Below are 19,001 nucleotides of genomic sequence, written 5' to 3'. Positions count from 1 at the left end.
GTAAAGATGCATTATGGTGGGTAACGACAGTGTTTAATGGGTAAAGATGCATTATGGTGGGTAAAGACAGTGTTTAATGGGAAAAGATGCATTATGGTGGGTAAAGACAGTGTTTAATGGGTAAAGATGCATTATGGTGGGTAAAGACAGTGTTTAATGGGTAAAGATGCATTATGGTGGGTAAAGACAGTGTTTAATGGGTAAAGATGCATTATGGTGGGTAAAGACAGTGTTTAATGGGTAAAGATGCATTATGGTGGGTAAAGACAGTGTTTAATGAGTAAAGATAACATTACAGTGGGTAGATAGCGTTATCTCTGCATCCCGTTTGCTCATGCTACCCTATTACATTACTTGCCCCATTGCACATTTAGAATGCCATTTAGAAATTGGCATTACACTATACACTATACCTGATTCTTTCTGCCCCCCACTATTTGCCTTAATGGCATATTTAGTATTGCCATTTGTACTACATTTGCCTTCATTGAACATCCAAACATTCCACCTGTAATGCACGTATACTTAGTAGTTGTAAATACGTGTGCATTTTCTGCCCTCTATTTGGACTGCTGGTTAGATGTTTACTGCATTTCGTTGTACTGTACTTGTACTGTTCAATGACAATACAGTTGAATCTAATCCAAATACAGTGTTTAATGGGTAAATACAGCATTATGGTGGGGTAGGAGTGGGTAACCGTCCATGCCTTCTTCGCCTTCAGGGTATGGCATAAATACTGATACAAGTATATATTTGTATTTATATTATCTGTTTGTATTATTTCATACGTTTTTTATTGTTTAAACATTAGTTTAGTTGGGTTATAAAGAAAGGAAAATAATATCCAATCAAAAGGCAAGGCCTTCAGAATATATGCAGAATTTAAGAGTATTAGGGCTGTGTTTGGAAATGGCAGTAGAAATAACCAATCACAATTTCACTAGCAATGTGTGGGACTGTTTGTTAAGGGGGAAACCTTGATTATGTCTTCTAGAAGGCTCACTAATGGAGAGCAAATAGTTTCCTTGATTTTGCACACCTTTTGAGCTTTCTGACATTGGCTTTTGATACAGCAGGCATGATAAAGGCAACAACTCTGTTGGCTTATTTGTTCACATTTTTCATTTAAATGTTAACTGTCAACAAAACTTTAGTTTAAAATGTTTTGTCATCTGGTAAGTGCCACATTTGTTTTTACAACAGTAGATAGACAGTATTTTGAGATAGACAGTATTGCATTAAAACTGTGCATTATACTTGATGGCTAAATTATATTTGAATTGGACATAATATAGTTTTGTAATGTCATTTTTGCAGTTAACTAGAATCCTTTTCCATTTTGCTGTTTGTATCTTGTGTTATGTTAGCCAGGTATTTCATAGCATGGTGTGTACTTGGTCATCTACTTCTGTAATTATTTACGCTGCTACTATTTGCTTTAAAAGTTGCTTATCTGAAAGCAAATGGTAGCCAAAATAATTGTACAAGGGCAGAACATTTCAACAGCAAGTTGTTGGCTTTACCAAAATATGGAAGGGGGCTGAAGCTAAATGTCTAAACCGTACTCCTCCTTAACCCAATAATGGATGCTCGTGTCCAGCTTAACCATGCTCATACTCTGGCTGCTTGATTAATATGGGATGTCATCACAAAACAGAGGTATATTAAATGTCAGAAACATAAAGCAAATGGGCTATTTGCTTTATGTACACTGTGTCATCTACTGTATTATTAAAGTTGATAAATATTTTACAGGATCAATATTTTAGAAGACATCAACAGACCAGAGGTGTGTCACAGTGAAGGGGGTGTGCACTTCACCACAACATGGCCACACACTCCCACAGCCCCCCCCCCCCTCCCCCGACCCACCCACAATCACAGATGCTAGGGTAGCATTACATTTCACAATCCACTGCATTTAAACAGGGAAGCTGTGTTTGAGTGGTTATGTACTCGTTTTCACATCCTTACAGGTGTAGTCAAATGTCTGCAATTAAAGGTGAGCTGCTTGTGGTTGGGATAGAGTTAATGTTAGGGCCAGAATTAGTAATAACGGTTAAGGAAAACTCATTAAGGTAAACATTTAAGATCGTTTTTGTGCGTGTAGCTGTGTGTGTGTGTGTGTGTGTGTGTGTGTGTGTGTTATAGTAATCCCTGATCTACAGGCTGTGTTTTAGTGCCTGCTTTCATTCCTCTGCATCCCAACTGAACCATTTCTGAGACCAGAGCCAAAACAACCCAACCTGTGTGGAAAGATACAAGGCAAAGACCCGATAATAACAAGACCTCACTAGTCATCTTCCTAGCTTCATCTTCCTGTGTTGGAACAGGAAGACACAAACCTGGCAACGCTAACCAATCATTGAATACTACATTACAATGAGTTGAAGATAAATTATAAATCTATGCAATCACGACTCAATGCAATCAGGAGTTGGAACTGTTTGGTTTAAACTATTTGATTTAATACTTTAATTTAAACAGATAATAAAATGTTCTACCCAAACCACAGTGTTCACTATTTTTTGAATTGTCTTACTACATTGATAGGCCGAGTAGTTCAAATGACTTTCCAAAACTCCCCAACCCATCACAAATCGACTTTCCCCTATTTTCATGAGTGAGGCACACACAGGTGAATGCTACTCATCTTGCCAAACCCGACTGAGAAAAGTAACGTCGGAGAAATGGGCCAGAGAAAGGAACATTTAGGAGAAAGGGAGTGACAAAATATCCCATCCTCCATCAACTCTCTGCGGCGACACGGCCTTCGGTCTCCAACGTCTCCATTCTCCCTGTCCATTGTATGGATGAGGAGGAGGGGGACCAGAGAGACCAGGGACTGGAGGGAGAGCTTTTGTTTAAGGGTTAGACATGTGGCTGATGGGTGGAGGGGTGGAGAGACAAAAGGGACAGACCATGTCAGGTTGAGTGTTCGGTTTAGGGGTTGGGTGGAAGTGTCTGTGTGTGTTTGTGTGTGTGTGGGGGGGGGGATACAGCAGAAGATATAAGGCTGGGATCCATTCTACCGCACACAATCAGAGAGAGAGAGGGAGGGAGAGAGAGTGAGAGAGAAAGAGAGAGAGAGGGAGAGAGAAAGAAAGTCTGTCTCTCAGATCATCAGTCATAACACACATACAATCTCCCTCACACACAAGCAAGCAAATTCACAAACACACATAATCCCACACAATCACATACTTTCAGCCGTATCAGTTGAATCAGTTGGACAGAAGTCTGGATTTAGTTAGAAGGAGAACACAATAAAACAACCCAATCATCCCTTGATGTCTGACAGCAGTCTGGTTGTACCTTATCCTCATCCTCATCGGTCAACACATCCATGACACTATGCTTCCTCCAGTCCAGTATTCTCTACAACTTTCTATCTTCACTTATTCATCTTGATCTTGATAATATTCATACCACCTACATTCATCTTTAAAAAGGCTGTATAAGAATCAATTGACTCTATAAGCAACAAGAACATCACATTCATACAATGATATTTGATGTTTGGTCAGGGGAAAAAAGTCTATGAAACAAAAGGACATGAATATCTGGGTGAAGTGAAAGCAAAAAGAAGTGTGTCTGCATGAAACTTTGGAGTTAAAGTGAGTGGCTTAACTTAACACCCAAGTCTATTTAAATGTAATAGGGTTCATTACTGTACCTAGTGCCTGCTTTTCAATGAATTATTTAGATGTCTTTGCCACCTGGTACATGTCTGATATAGATGTCCGCTGCAGTGATTACATGAGGTAATTTTTTACCAAGACGGCAGAACTTCTTCTGCCTTTCCATCATGTCCCCTCCACTGCTCCCCTCCTACCTTCAGTAGTGGTCGGTTGTATCCTGTCCCATTCATTAAAGACGGAGTTCTACCTGGCTCCAGGTATAATAAATCAGCATAATAATAGCAGCACCTGTGAATGTTAGCTTCAGCTTCTAGCATTAGTGGCCATTCGTCAATATGGTTAACTTTACCCGGCTGTTAGCGACGCAATGCAGAGTCGGCTGTGTGCGAGCTAGAACATGTCCCAGCTGGAGCTCCAAACGATATGAAGCAGGAATGTGTGTTGTCGTACAGGTTCAGCCTGATGTTAGCTAAAACGCCAATGTGGGTCCCACAGAGAATCCCAAGCCGTGACTTAGTTACAGCTTAAGGTGCACACGCGCACACATATGCATGCACATTAATGTACACATCCAACATGTCAGAGACATTCAGCTATATATCCTGCCAGCTCTCCAGCCCTACGGATGCATTCCATTCATCCCAGCAGTATCCCAGACACTGTGCTTCACTGTTTTAAATAGAGAATTTTACATCACTATCTTGAGTCGCCATATTTCTGTGAGCATTACTACATTCATTGGTTGTTGTCTCTCCTACAGTGTTAGTATGTGTGGGCCTCTGTCTACTCTAAATGGGCCGATGCTGTCCCTGAAAAAACTTGTTTTCAAGGACAAGAGAGAGTGATAGAGAAAAGAGAGATTAGATAGAAAGATAGAGATATAGAATGAAAGAAAGAAAGAGAGCAAAGAGAACAGGAAGAGAAGATAGAACACCCTGGTGCTGCACGCTACCGACTGGACGTGCCAGTTCACATATCAGGACCAAAAACGAACACATTGATAACACACCCACAACACTAATACAACACACTCAGACGTACAGAGTACCCTACACAGTTATCATCTCAACAACTAACACATTGATAACACACACACGACACTAATACAATTACATTTATTTTTAAAGCCCCTTTTACATCAGCAGTTGTCACAAAGTGCTTTTACAAACCACCCAGCCTAAAACCCAAAAGATCAACAACAGTGTTGATGCACAGTAGCTAAGAAAAACTTATAAAGAAACCTAGAGAGGAACCAGGCTCTGAGGGATGACCAGTCCTCTTCTGGCCTCTTCTGTGCCAGGTAAACATTTTAAGTACAAATTGTAGAAATTAATAAATACATATGGGCTGTGTCCAGAGTCAATAAAACATCATCCAAGTCGAGTAGAGTGGCAGCTAGAATCATCAGGCATTGTTTTAAGCTGCAACACAACCAGGAGGACTACAACACACATTGACGACACATCCACACTATTGGAACACTATTGGTAACAAATTCACAAAACGTCTACAACACATTGGAGTAAAAGGATCTCACAAAATACTAACAATACATGTTTGCAAAATTTCTATAATAATTCCACAGCTATCTGCACCATGGCTGAATGAACAGCAGCAATGCCACTTCATTAATCACTGAAGGATAGAGAGAGAGAGAAGGAGAGAGACTGACTACACTCCAACATCCACAGGACTTGCTATCAGAGGATAGACTAGGGTCCACAAACCACACAGGAAGTGAAAAGCAAAGAGTTCAGTAGAATAGTGAAAGCTTTTACCACCCAACTCGCAGGTGCTCTTCACCCTGATACCAGATGAAAAGACATCCGCCTCCTATCACACAGTGAGTAAACGCAACAATTTCCTGTGACTGTGCCTTACAAACACATAAAACCTGCCCACCATCTACCCTGGACTTTAACAGCCTATACGATCAGGTCCACCTTTACAAACGTCCCTTTTGCCTAGACCCTATAAGAGAATGCCTTCAACTGCAGCTTCTTCACCACCGTATCATATCAGTCCTGCACCCATCCTGGCCCTCTGCTGACCCCAAGCTCCACTCACCACTCATTTTCCAAAGCTAAACCACACAAAAACAACACTGTCCTATGGAACAAAAACCTTTAATCTAATCCTGGACAATACGTGGTCTGGATTCCCCTGTCTTTTTATTCTGGAACATATAAGGTCTAGGATCGTCTGCATTTGGCCTGAATCAAAGACTTCACCAACAAAATTCTACCAGAAACATGGTAAAGAAGATGGATCACTGATTGTCCTACTGGTTACACGCAGCTGGTAGATAAGCACATTTTCTTAACAGAGAGAAACGTCCTCATATGTGCTACCTACATCCCCCTCTTTAGTCTCTGGTGACCTAAACTGAAAGAACTGAAAGATAAGCTTAGAAGACAGGGGGGTGAATACCTAGCTGGAGTTGATAGCATTCCATTACCAATATGCCCCTGTCTACCCAACCACGACATCTAACAATAACAGACGGCCAATACAGTTACGGAAGGGTTTCAGAGCACTCCGGTGGTGGGTACACCCCACCCCTCTGCGGCAGTAAGGCTACTTACTACTCTATAACCAACTTTAACCCACACTCTTGGAGCGCTAACATTCAGCCCATTCGCACCACTTCCAGACAAATTCCCAACCTACATGAACAGAGCAATATTGTGCCTGAGACATCAAAACCCAACAAAAGGTACGCTATTAAGAAATGTAATAAAGGGAAGGAAGGTAGCGTAGAAACCTGCCTAAGACAAATGTTTCAAAAACAAATCCCATACCTGCTAGATGTGCTCCAGAAGAAATAGTGTAGTGTAAACACGGCAGTTGAGAGTTTACATGGCCTGTTTGACCTATCCGCCAACGCACCAAATAAAAAACATTCCAGGCAGAAAACCTAACAAAATGGAGGAAAATGGTTTGACAAGAAAGTGTATAACTTTGAGGTGTCTGTGACTTTTGCAAATAAGAAAAAGTTCCTTTAAACCTTTCATTTTGGGCTGGATGTGTAATATGCTGTTTATCTGTAATCTAATTATTTATAAATAGAATCATTACCATGCCTCTGTCAGCCATGAAATTCCATGTTTGAAAGCAAGTAAGATGTAAATCTTATTCAATAATCTCAAAATCAACAATTAAATTAGTTACTGTAAACAATTGCAAAATCACTTACACAAAATACACTGTAATTTTAGCAGTTAAAAACGTGACATGTTCAACTTCATAAGGATTACTCATAAGGATTCAAATGTGTCCCAGCTAACACCCAACCTCTATGGTTATCTAAGTACGTCCTAAAGGAATGGAATTTTGGGCAGGTTACTAACAGTTTTTTTACAGGAGAGAGGGGAAGAAAGATGAAGAAAGAAATTTGGATTAGGTGGGTTAGTACCAGAATGCTGTTCTTGTCTCCTTTCTCCTCCTCTAATATCCTGATTTGCTTAACAAACATCACATCTCAATAGGTGGTCCAGGTTTGATATGGCACATTGGGTTGTCTTGTATTGATTTCTATATTCCTACTTAAGCAATTGGAAAGGCCAATCACACTTGAATGTCTTACTACTTTATTTTGCAGTTCTGTTTAAAAAACAGGTTTATTGTCTTTAGTGTATTTATACTTGGGATATAACTTTTCAACAGGAAAAGTTTGAAAATTGCTGGAGGACAGATTTTAAGCTATTTCTTGTAATCCTCTACCCCTCCCTGGGTCACGTGGTTTGATTTGTGTTCCTGCAGATCTTGGGGATTAGGATTAGACCACTTGAAAGGAGGGGTGTGTGTTGCATTCAATCAGTTAAAGGAGATGTGTGTGTTAGGGGAGGTCTTTGGAAGTGTTCCTGGCAGGATGACTACATGAGGTCATTATAGAACCATTTAGCCTTATAGAGCAGACAGAGCAGAGGCCAATCCCTGAACATTCACCTGATCTCATGTTACACGTCTCTCCCAGTCTCTCTCTCTGTCTCAAAGAGAAAGAGAATCAAGCCCATCTTTCCAATTCTTCTAATTCTCTGCCTCCTTCACAACAGGCATCTATCCTTGCCACTTAGAACTGTGTTGTCTGTACCCTGACAAACACAGACCAGAGGAAACCTGTAGGCACTGGCAGCGCCAGGCTGGGACGTGACGTGACAAAAGCAACCCCAAGAATACCCCCAATGATTCTGGAATTCAAAATAATTAGATCAGGAAAATAATAACTAATTAAAATTTCTGTGGACAAGACTAACTTACTCCATGGAATACAGTATTGACTTATGGTACTAGACATGAGTATTTAGCAAAAAGGCCCGAAATCTGTCTGATAAGGTTATCTGTTATTTGTGGAACTGATTGACAGGGTGCTTTTTCAGACTTGACATCCTGCAAACTTGGGAAGAGAGTGTTATGACTTCAAATAGCTACCAAGGAGAGAGTTTTTGGCAGTGACCCAAACATTGATCCCACAAGATGAGGTATTCCCTCATGATGCAACCATATTCAGGTAATATACTGTAAATGCTGCTCTGTCATCCCAGTTCGAAAACAGGGCATGAAGTATTATATATACAATAAGCCTTCATGCCTTCATGTAAATTTTCAACATTAATGACTTGTTTACTTTATTCCAAAGTTCTTCTGGTCTTGCCATGTAGAACCACAACTTCAAAAGCTAGAAGGATCTCTGAGATTTGCTTTAGCATTTATGTTGTAAGACAGAGAATCCTGGAAGTTGCCTTTCAGAAAGCTGAGACTGTCGTGAGGGCATGCCTTTTTCTCAACAACTGCTGAACCTCAGACACTGAGAACACAGATACCACAGAACATACAACTCATGTTTGTTGACGACCCATCACCCATGGGCAAGGTGCCCCCTAATGAGTGTAGATAGATGGTACAAGGGAACATCAGCTTCTTGGACACTGGAAATCGTGTATCTCTGCAGACAGGAAAATTGCAGACACGTCAAACATATGCTGCTACTGACGTAATCTGCTAGTTACACCTTAACTCTCAGATGAAATATGTGATGAAACTAAACTCAAAGATGAAATGTGTGATGAAACTTAACTCTAAAGGAAAAATGTGATGAAACTTAACTCTAAATGAAATATGTGATGAAACTTAACTCAAAGATGAAATGTGTGATGAAATTTAACTCAAAGATGAAATGTGTGATGAAACTAAACTCTATGAAGAAAACATAATTAAGCAGCATATGAATTAATTAATTTCTCCAATAACAGTAAGGAACAGAAATAATTTGAAACTGACACAAGTTCTGTTATTTTAGGCTATTAACCTAAATATATTCAAGTTACAGTAAAATAATGAATATCGTCTGAAAGTGCAGTCTCTCAGCTTTAATTCACATCCAAATTGGAGCAAGGGTTTAGGAATTACAGCTGTTTAATATGTAACCCCCTCTTTTTCAAGGGACCAAAAGTAATGGGACAATTGACCCAAAAGCTGTTTTATGGACAGGTGTGAGCTACTATTTCTTCATCAATTAAACAGGTGAAACGTCTGGAGTCGATCCCAGGTGTGGCATTCGCATTTGGAAGCTGTCAAAGGAGCTCTCAATGCAAGTGAAACAGGCCATCCTTAGGCTGCAAAAAAAAACAATCCACAAATGATATAGCAAGAACATTAGGAGTAGCCTAATCAACAGTTTGGTAGATTGTGAGAAAAAAAGAACGCACTGGTGAGCTCTGCACCACAAAATGGCCTGGACGTCCACGGAAGACGGTGGTGGTTGATCAAAGGATCCTTTATATAGTAAAGAAAAAAACCTTTACAACATCCAGCCAAGTGAAGAACACTCCAGGAGGTAGGCATATTATAATCCAAGTCTACCATAAAGAGAAGACTTCACGAGAGCAAATACAGAGGGTTCACTACAAGGTGCAAACCACTCATAAGCCTCAAGAATTTAAAGGGCCTGATCAGACTTTGTCACAAAACAAAACAAAAAGCCAGCCCAGTTCTGGAACAGCATTCTTTGAACAGATTAAACTAAGATCAACCTGTACCAGAATGATGGGAAGAAAAAAGTATGGAGAAGGCTTGGAACGGCTCATGATCCAAAGCATACCACATAATCTGTAATACTCGGTGGAGGCAGTGTGATGGCATGGGCATGCATGGCTTCCAATGAAACTGGGTCACTAGTGTTTATTGATGATGTGACAGAAGAAATAAGCAGCCAGATTCTGAAGTGTATAGGGATATATTGTCTGCTCAGATTCAGCCAAATTCAGCTAAGTTGATTGGACGGCACTTCATTTTACAGATGGACAATGACCCAAAACATAGTGGGGAAACAACCTAGTAGTTTTTTAAGGCAAAGAAGTTGAATATTCAGAAATGGCTGAATCAATTACCTGATCTCAACCCAATCAAGCATGCATTTCACTTGCTGAAAACAATGAACAAACAACTGAAAACTGTTGCAGTGAAGGCCTGGCAAAGCATCACAAAGGACGAATCCCAGCATTTGGGGATGTCCATGCATTCCAGTCATTGCCTGCAAAGGATTCTTGAAAAAGTATTACAAATGAACAGTTAATTATGTTTGTGTTAATTTGTCCAATTACTTTTGAGCCCCTAAAATAAGGGGACTGTGTAAGAAAATGGTTGCAATTCCTAAACGTTTCATACAATATTTTTCTTTAACCCCTTGAATTAAAGCTTAAATTCTGCACTTCAATTGCATCTGGGCTGTTCATTTCAAATCCACTGTGGTGGCGTACAGAGCCAAAATTACGAAAATTGTGCCAATTTCATGTGTATTTCTATATGACCTTCACATTTTGGTGCTCATGGGTCTCTTTACACGGAAAAGGAAAACTGTATAATTCTCAAAGTGTTTTTGCTATCTGATGACTTGGCTCTCACCCTCTCCCCTTTGAGCTCAGAATGCTAAAAGAGCATGGCTCCCACATCAAAGGGCTGGTTCTTATCCTCTGCAGCAGGGATGAGCATCCAACCGCCCATTATGAGCATATCTGCTAGAGTCAGGGCCTTGGGAGGATTATTCTGAGCTCTGAAACTCAGCAAGCAGTGACGTGACGTGGCTTTGAAATCCTCCTCTGAAATGACACAGCATAAACTGCTAGTCATCAAACCAGAGAGCAGCTGCCAAAAATAGAGAGGGGCAACATCAACCTGCCTGCGTGTAACCACAATGTAACTATTCACCGCCGGCTTACTCACAGTTTACATATTCACTATTCAAATGAGCTGAAGGGTTGGGAAGGCTGGAGAAATCAAAGGGTGTTTGTATGAGCCTTGCCGCACAGAGGTTTCAGAGGGAGCGGGTTTGTCAATGCCTCCCTGTCTCTTTAAATCTATCCATCTCTGGAGCACAATGAACCACACAGTCAACATAGAGTAAGAAGAGAGAGAAGGAGAGAGAGTGTTATTTTGTTTAGAAAATACCTTGATTATTTTGTTTGTTACAGACAGGCAGATGGACAGAGAGACAAACAGGGAGATAGACGGACTAAACACATTGCAGGTCCGGCTGTCTTATTGTAATCCTATTTAAAAGGTGGATATCTTCTTCCTGCTCACCTCTCTAAGTAAGAATGAGACAGGAAGAAGAGAGAGGCATATATTACAACATATACAGGTCAGAAAGAAAAAAACACTGCACCTTTTTCTTTTCTTTCCAAAAAGTCAAAAAGGAAGGTTTTGAGTGAGGAACAGAAGTGTTCAATTTGCAGTGGTATCTTCACTGAAAACCTTCCTTTTCGACTTTTTTGGAAAGGAAAGAAAAAGGTGCAGTGGTCTCCTAATTTTTTCCGGAGCTGTAGACAGACAGACGAGTACAGACCAGTAGACAGACAGACAAGTACAGACCAGTAGACAGAAATACATGTAGACAGACAAGTAGACAGACAAACGAGTAGACAGACCAGTTGACAGAACAGTAGACAGACAGACCAGTTGACAGACAGACCAGTAGACAGACAGACCAGTTGACAGACAGACCAGTAGACAGACAGACCAGTTGACAGACAGACACTAGTAGACAGACCAGTTGACAGACCAGTTGACAGACAGACCAGTAGACAGACCAGTAGACAGACAGACCAGTTGACAGACAGACCAGTTGAAAGACAGACCAGTAGACAGACAGACACTAGTAGACAGACCAGTTGACAGACAGACCAGTAGACAGACAGACACTAGTAGACAGACCAGTTGACAGACAGACCAGTAGACAGACAGACCAGTTGACAGACAGACACTAGTAGACAGACCAGTTGACAGACCAGTTGACAGACCAGTTGACAGACAGACACAGTGTACAGCCTGCTGCTGGGTACTTGGCAGGTCCCCGATACACCATCTGCTCCTCTGGCACCATCTCTCCTTTTCCCCTTCTCCTCTCCCAGAGCCTGTCCCCATCTCACCCACCTCCTCACCCAGAGCCTGTCCCCATCTCTCTCTCCTCCTCTCCCAGAGCCTGTCCCCATCTCTCTCTCCTCCTCACCCACAGCCAGTACCCATCTCTCTCTCCTCCTCACCCAGAGACAGTCCCCATCTCTCTCTCCTCCTCACCCACGGCCAGTCCCCATCTCTCTCTCCTCCTCACCCACGGCCAGTCCCCATCTCTCTCTCCTCCTCACCCAGAGCCAGTCCCCATCTCTCTCTCCTCCTCACCCAGAGCCAGTCCCCATCTCTCTCTCCTCCTCACCCACAGCCAGTCCCCATTTCTCTCTCCTCCTCACCCAGAGCCAGTCCCCATTTCTCTCTCCTCCTCACCCAGAGCCAGTCCCCATCTCTCTCTCCTCCTCACCCAGAGCCAGTCCCCATCTCTCTCTCCTCCTCACCCAGAGCCAGTCCCCATCTCTCTCTCCTCCTCACCCAGAGCCAGTCCCATCTCTCTCTCCTCCTCACCCAGAGCCAGTCCCCATCTCTCTCTTCTCCTCTGTCCCAGGAGGAATTCTATTGACACACACATTGCACAAGAGAGGGAGCAGACAAAGACATGAATACACACATACAGTCGTAACGAAGACACATTCACCGACACACACACACACAAACACACACACACACACACAAACACACACTGCACTGAGAGGGTCTCCTTTCAGTCCTCAGTGTGTTTGGGGGAGGGGAACTTAAAGGTGCAGTCAAGGACAGAGGAAAGCCTGGCTGAGAGGGAATCAAGTCACTGTACAGGCTTAAATCGACCTCATCCATCTCTCTCTTCCTTTATCTCCTCCCCCATAGGGAAGACTTCCTTCTATCCGTATTCTTTATGCTCACCTCTTTATCCCCTCTCCCCTACCACTAACCCAACAGGGGACATCCTCCCCGCCTGTTAACACCTCCTCCCCCACTCCCAATCTCTCTCTTTCCCTCTCTCTCATTTTCCCCTCTCCTTCCCTCTGTCTCTCTCTCTATCGCTATCTCTTTTCTTTGTCCCTCCTTCTCCCAGTGTGGAGGGGTTGCCTGGCTTCACCTGCTTAACATGTTGCTATGGTAACACCAGGGGGTTTCGGGGGAAAGGTGAGGGATGAGAGAAGCTTTACACTTTAATCCCCAATGCCCGGCATCCATCAGAGAAATTAGATACACAAAACCACACACACTAGGACACAAGACACACACACACACATGTAAAGAGACTAGATCTGGGAATGAAGCCTTGAGTGATAAATATATTACATTACACTGGGGGAGGGGAGGAGGCATTGAGAAACATGTCCCTGACAAACACATACACACACACGTTAACAAAGATAGCCACACACTCCTCAGTCCTCCTGGATCCACACACACAATGCCGTTAAGTCCTTACAGTATATACATACACAAAGACCCTCAGGAGTCTATTATGTGGTTACACTCTGTGACTTAACACAGCGCTTACATCTTAACACTAATCATGAGCCAGCCCCTCTGACTGGTGAGAGTGACATCATAGGTGTCAAACCACAGAAAACCAAAATGATAAGAACACATTATTATTATTATTTTTTAGATCTTAGATATTCCCATCCTTAGTGAGGTTGTTAAAGCAGGAATCATCAGGTGAAACACTAACTAACGCTTTCTCCCTATCGCAGTTTCTGTAAAAATAAAAGGTGAATGTTGGTGTACAAATGTAACCCCTTTGAAATTCATAGACAGAGCTAACAATGCAAAGACTGACCATTCATGATATCAATCATAGTTTCAAACATGTCAGGACTGTAACATATATCTATATATACTTTGTTCTGGAAACATTGGAGAGACACAAGCTGATTTTGGTTGATTCTGATCGGTATAAGGCTTAAAAGAATCTAATTCTCCATGTTCTCCTGTAAATTCTATTCTTCAGGATGAATGAGTGAAAATAAAGCAGCAACTCCTCCTGACTGGCCCTTTAAGGAGACAAAAATATGCTTTTGTCCAACACATGTCTATGATTGGGTAATGAATGAGACAGGGGTGGGGATGAAGGCAAAGCGAGAGACGTTGATTGTGTTCGTGTAGTTCTGCAGCACTGCTCTGCAGAGAACCAAAATATTGGCTCCTCTACCCTGCTCAGTATTCTACTGAAACACTCCATGAGCCTGTGTGTGTCTGTGGTGTGTGCACGTGTTATGTGTGAGTGTGTGTGAGTGTGTGTGTCTGAGTGCACGCAAGTGTGAGTGCGCACTGCTACGTGCCTACATTTCTGATCACACCCTCTGCCAGTCTCCTTAGCTTACTCCCCAAATCAAGTACTGCGACAATCCCACTCCTTGCAGAAACACACACACATTTACACACAAACACACAAACTTTTTCTCATTTCGAATTCTATTTTTTCTAACCATTAACAGCTAACCTAACCTTAACCCACAAACCAAAGCTTAAAGCTAAACCTAACCCTAAGAGTAAAACCTAACCCCTGAACCTAATTCTAACCCAAATCTCAGGAGTTACCCTTAATCCTAATGTGTTTTCTTGTTTCCCACTCATTCTAGGGGATTTTCAGTCAAGCAACATGTCAGTAAAACTTGAACACAGACCTCTCAGTACGACTACCACAAACGACATGTTGACCATCACAAAAGGAAGACGGCAAGTTGTCCGCAAACGCAAAACAACCTTTCTATTTTCATTGTGTCCACAAATCAACACAGAGAACAGGCTGGGGTGGAATGGATGGAAGGAAAGAGAATGTGAGGGGAGGGCGAGATAGAAAGACAAAGCCAAGAAAGGGAGAGAGAAAGACAACATTCGGGTCTAGGGACATAGGGGTTAAACAGATCTCTCTCTACTTTGGGCATCCCGTCAGGCCACACCCCTTGCAGTGGCTTGGCATGACCCTGATGCCATGGCAACCTGAGAGGGTGTGTGTATGTGGATTGTTATGCTGGTCAGAATAGAAAATCCTCAAAATTGTAGTAATCCATTACAAATGGGGCGAAGAGAGCGTCACTACAGCATTGGGCCCAGTCCTCTGTACCCCCCCCCAAAAGAAACAGGTGTCCGGCAAAACCATCGCAGATCTGTGGTACTCAACTTGGCCTAGTCCCGTCTCCACTTTAAACCATCTCCTTCGGCTGCAGAGCCAACAGGTCTGTGGATGACATTGTTATGGGTCTCCGATAGATCCTCCAAAATCTCCACCACCCAAAGATATACCCAAGGATACATACTGTGGACTTCAGCTCTGTACCTAACACCTTTGTCGCAGAACTACTGCTAGACAAAACCCTCCCATCTGAACGTGTCCAGCTCCATCTGTCAATGGATCTCTGGTTTCCTGACCACCACATAAAAACGGGTAACAGAACCCTGGAAGGATTCCTGCTCTCGCCCCTCGACTCGATCTACACCAACAACCTCAAAAAACTTTCTGTCAAAATACTCAGGTTTACTGCTGTCACTCCGGTCGATCTCGTCTCTAATGGCAACAAGACCATGTACCACGGAGTGGTCGACCAGATGGCGGCGTCCCAATAACCTGCATGTCAACATAGGCTAAACTGAGGAGGAGGTGGTTGACTTCAGGAAACGCCCTCTCCTTCCCTCCTTGACACTGGGCATCAGTTGTTAGTTCGGCCGAGTCACTTAAATTCCTAGCGTCCATCATGTTCCAGAAGATCAGGTGGGAGGACCTCGAAGGACCACCAGTGGATGTTTCACTTATGGACAGTCAATCCTGATCCATCTCCACGCACCAGTCGTTGAGTCCATCCTAGCTCCTACATCAGGGTCTAGGTTTGCGTCTGTATCACTGACAGTCAGTCAGTAACTCATTGTATGGTCTGCAGACAGGATGCATGCCAACTGCCCCAATTGGAGGGCCTATGTGCCTCTCTGGGCAAAGAAGAATGCAGGGAACAATTATCCTGCTGGCAGGTCAATCATAACTTAAAGATCCAGCCATCTGATCAGTGTCTTGCCCTGTGTTGTGGCCCTCAATAACCAGCCATCTGATCAGTGTCTTGCCCTGTGTTGTGGCCCTCAGTAACCAGCCATATGATCAGTGTCTTGCCCTGTGTTGTGGCCCTCAGTAACCAGCCATCTGATCCGTGTCTTGCCCTGTGTTGTGGCCCTCAGTAACCAGCCATCTGATCCGTGTCTTGCCCTGTGTTGTGGCCCTCAGTAACCAGCCATCTGATCCGTGTCTTGCCCTGTGTTGTGACCCTCAGTAACCAGCCATCTGATCAGTGTCTTTCCCTGTGTTGTGGCCCTCAGTAACCAGCCATCTGATCAGTGTCTTGCCCTGTGTTGTGGCCCTCAGTAACCAGCCATCTGATCCGTGTCTTTCCCTGTGTTGTGGCCCTCAGTAACCAGCCATCTGATCAGTGTCTTGCCCTGTGTTGTGGCCCTCAGTAACCAGCCATCTGATCCGTGTCTTGCCCTGTGTTGTGGCCCTCAGTAACCAGCCATCTGATCCGTGTCTTGCCCTGTGTTGTGGCCCTCAGTAACCAGCCATCTGATCAGTGTCTTGCCCTGTGTTGTGACCCTCAGTAACCAGCCATCTGATCAGTGTCTTTCCCTGTGTTGTGGCCCTCAGTAACCAGCCATCTGATCAGTGTCTTGCCCTGTGTTGTGGCCCTCAGTAACCAGCCATCTGATCAGTGTCTTGCCCTGTGTTGTCGCCCTCAGTAACCAGCCATCTGATCAGTGTCTTGCCCTGTGTTGTGACCCTCAGTAACTAGGCATGTCTTACAGAGACTGATAAGACTGTCTGTTGTTTACTGTCTTACAGAGAACTACAAACTGTCTGTTGTTTACTGTCTTACAGAGAACTACAAACTGTCTGTTGTTTACTGTCTTACAGAGAACTACAAACTGTCTGTTGTTTACTGTCTTACAGAGAACTACAAACTGTCTGTTGTTTACTAAATGGCTCCACTAGGATCAACCGCAAATGTACATATGGGATATAGTCACATCTCATATCCCATTATCTTACATGCTCACCACCCATTGTATGTAATAGTCAGCTTTGTGTAGTTCTTTTTCATAGATTGTTTTCCTAACTGTTGTTTAACAATAGCAGTACCTTTAAACCAAGTACAATTTGGGGTACTTTCAAACGTTTAAAACCTCCTTAAATGTCTGAATCAGAATCACCTAAGTACACACACACACACGTACACTTACAAACACTACAGTACCTTAATGCTAAGACTGAGGCATTCACATGGTGAGTCTAAATCCTTCATCAATGTCAGGATGTATTAATGCCAATGCTAATCAGACACGTAAAACACACACACACACACACACGCACGCACACACACCACAACGTATGGCTGCCTGTTGAAGTCAATCACGATGATCCTCTGAATCAAAGTCCACCTCATCCCCACTGCTTTGGCTCATCTCTGCATGGCATGGCTTGGATGGGCTTATTCCTGCCCTGAGCCAGTTAACATGCAGCAGTGCTACAGCCCAGCCGCCCTGTCGGAGATAATGGAGAATGGACTGTGCTGTTGTGGTCACGCCACTTTCTGTGTGTGAATACATGTGCAGCGTGTGCCTGCGTGTGAGTGAATACGTGTGCAGAGTGTGTCTGCGTGTGTGTGAATACATGTGCACTGTGTCTGCGTGTGTGTGAATACTTGTGCAGAGTGTGTCTGTGTTTGTGTGAATAGATGTGCAGTGTGTCTGTGAGTGTGTGAATACATGTGAAGTGTGTCTGTGAGTGTGTGAATACATGTGCAGTGTGTCTGTGAGTGTGTGAATACATGTGCAGTGTGTCTGTGAGTGTGTGAATACATGTGCAGTGTGTTTCTGCGTGCACGCCTCTATGTGTCAGTGCGCTTGTGCGTCCAAGGGCGTGTGTGTGTGATGTGATGGCACAGCCGGGGTACCCTCTCGGCAGACGATGCCCATCTCCAGTGGGGCCACAAAACTGGCACCAAAGACCTGGCGACTGGTGCCAGCAACATCTGAGCCCCCAAACCCAAACCATCGCAATAACTCAGTGTCCACCCAACTGGTACCAGGCTTGAGACAACCCTATTACAGAACATCCTTCACAGAGCAAGGCACACAGTCATCACAATATACTCATAGCAGCTAGCACACAAACATGCTGCTGGGACCAACCTACCGCCGTTGAAACCCTAGTCATTAGTGCTCCTCTTGTGTGTTCATGCAAAACCAAAACATGTACTGAACGCGCCACACACGGGCACACACACAAATACAACTGCCCTTACCGACCACCTGCTGATGTGACGTCTCTCCTCTGTCCTCCCAGTCAGTCAGTCAGTCAGGTCAGAACCGTGTACATCCATCCATACATCCAGGAGACAGCACAGAACAACAGGAGAAACGAGACTGCGACCAAGACGGACCCACGGTCTACCTACCCCTCCATGGCTTCACAATGACAGGGGAACAGCAGCTCCGTTAGGCAGAGAACCAGAGACAGACAGCCAGCGACAGCCTACAGTGTGACGGAGCCTGGATACAGGACAATAATAGGCATCCTCTCCTCAGGAAAGAGGGATAAAGGAGGGAGGGAGAAAGGGCGGGGGGGGGGGGGGGGGGGGGGGGGGGGGGGGGGGATGCATTGGAGCATGCCCAGTCGAAAATACCAGGGTATTTAAATGTCACATGACCCCATCCGTGCTGGCAGTAATTCTGCAAGCATTGAAGATGGAGAGAGAGAGAGAGAGAGAGAGAGAAACAGGGAGAGAGGGAGGGAAGAAGGGAGGAAGAATGACAGAGGGAGGGGGGGAGCGTGCTCTTTGGATCGGTGGTGGCTGTGTGACGTCACAGCTGCTCCAGAGAGACGCCTGTAATCTGCTTCCAGGCACCACCCCCCAGGTATCCGAGTCAGCCAATCAGATGAAGACATGGGTCAATCCCAGATGAACCAGTCCTTGGCTC

Source organism: Esox lucius, chromosome 17 (assembly GCF_011004845.1).
Source record: "Esox lucius isolate fEsoLuc1 chromosome 17, fEsoLuc1.pri, whole genome shotgun sequence".
In the NCBI taxonomy this organism is placed as follows: domain Eukaryota; kingdom Metazoa; phylum Chordata; class Actinopteri; order Esociformes; family Esocidae; genus Esox; species Esox lucius.
This window is presented reverse-complemented; position numbering follows the sequence as displayed.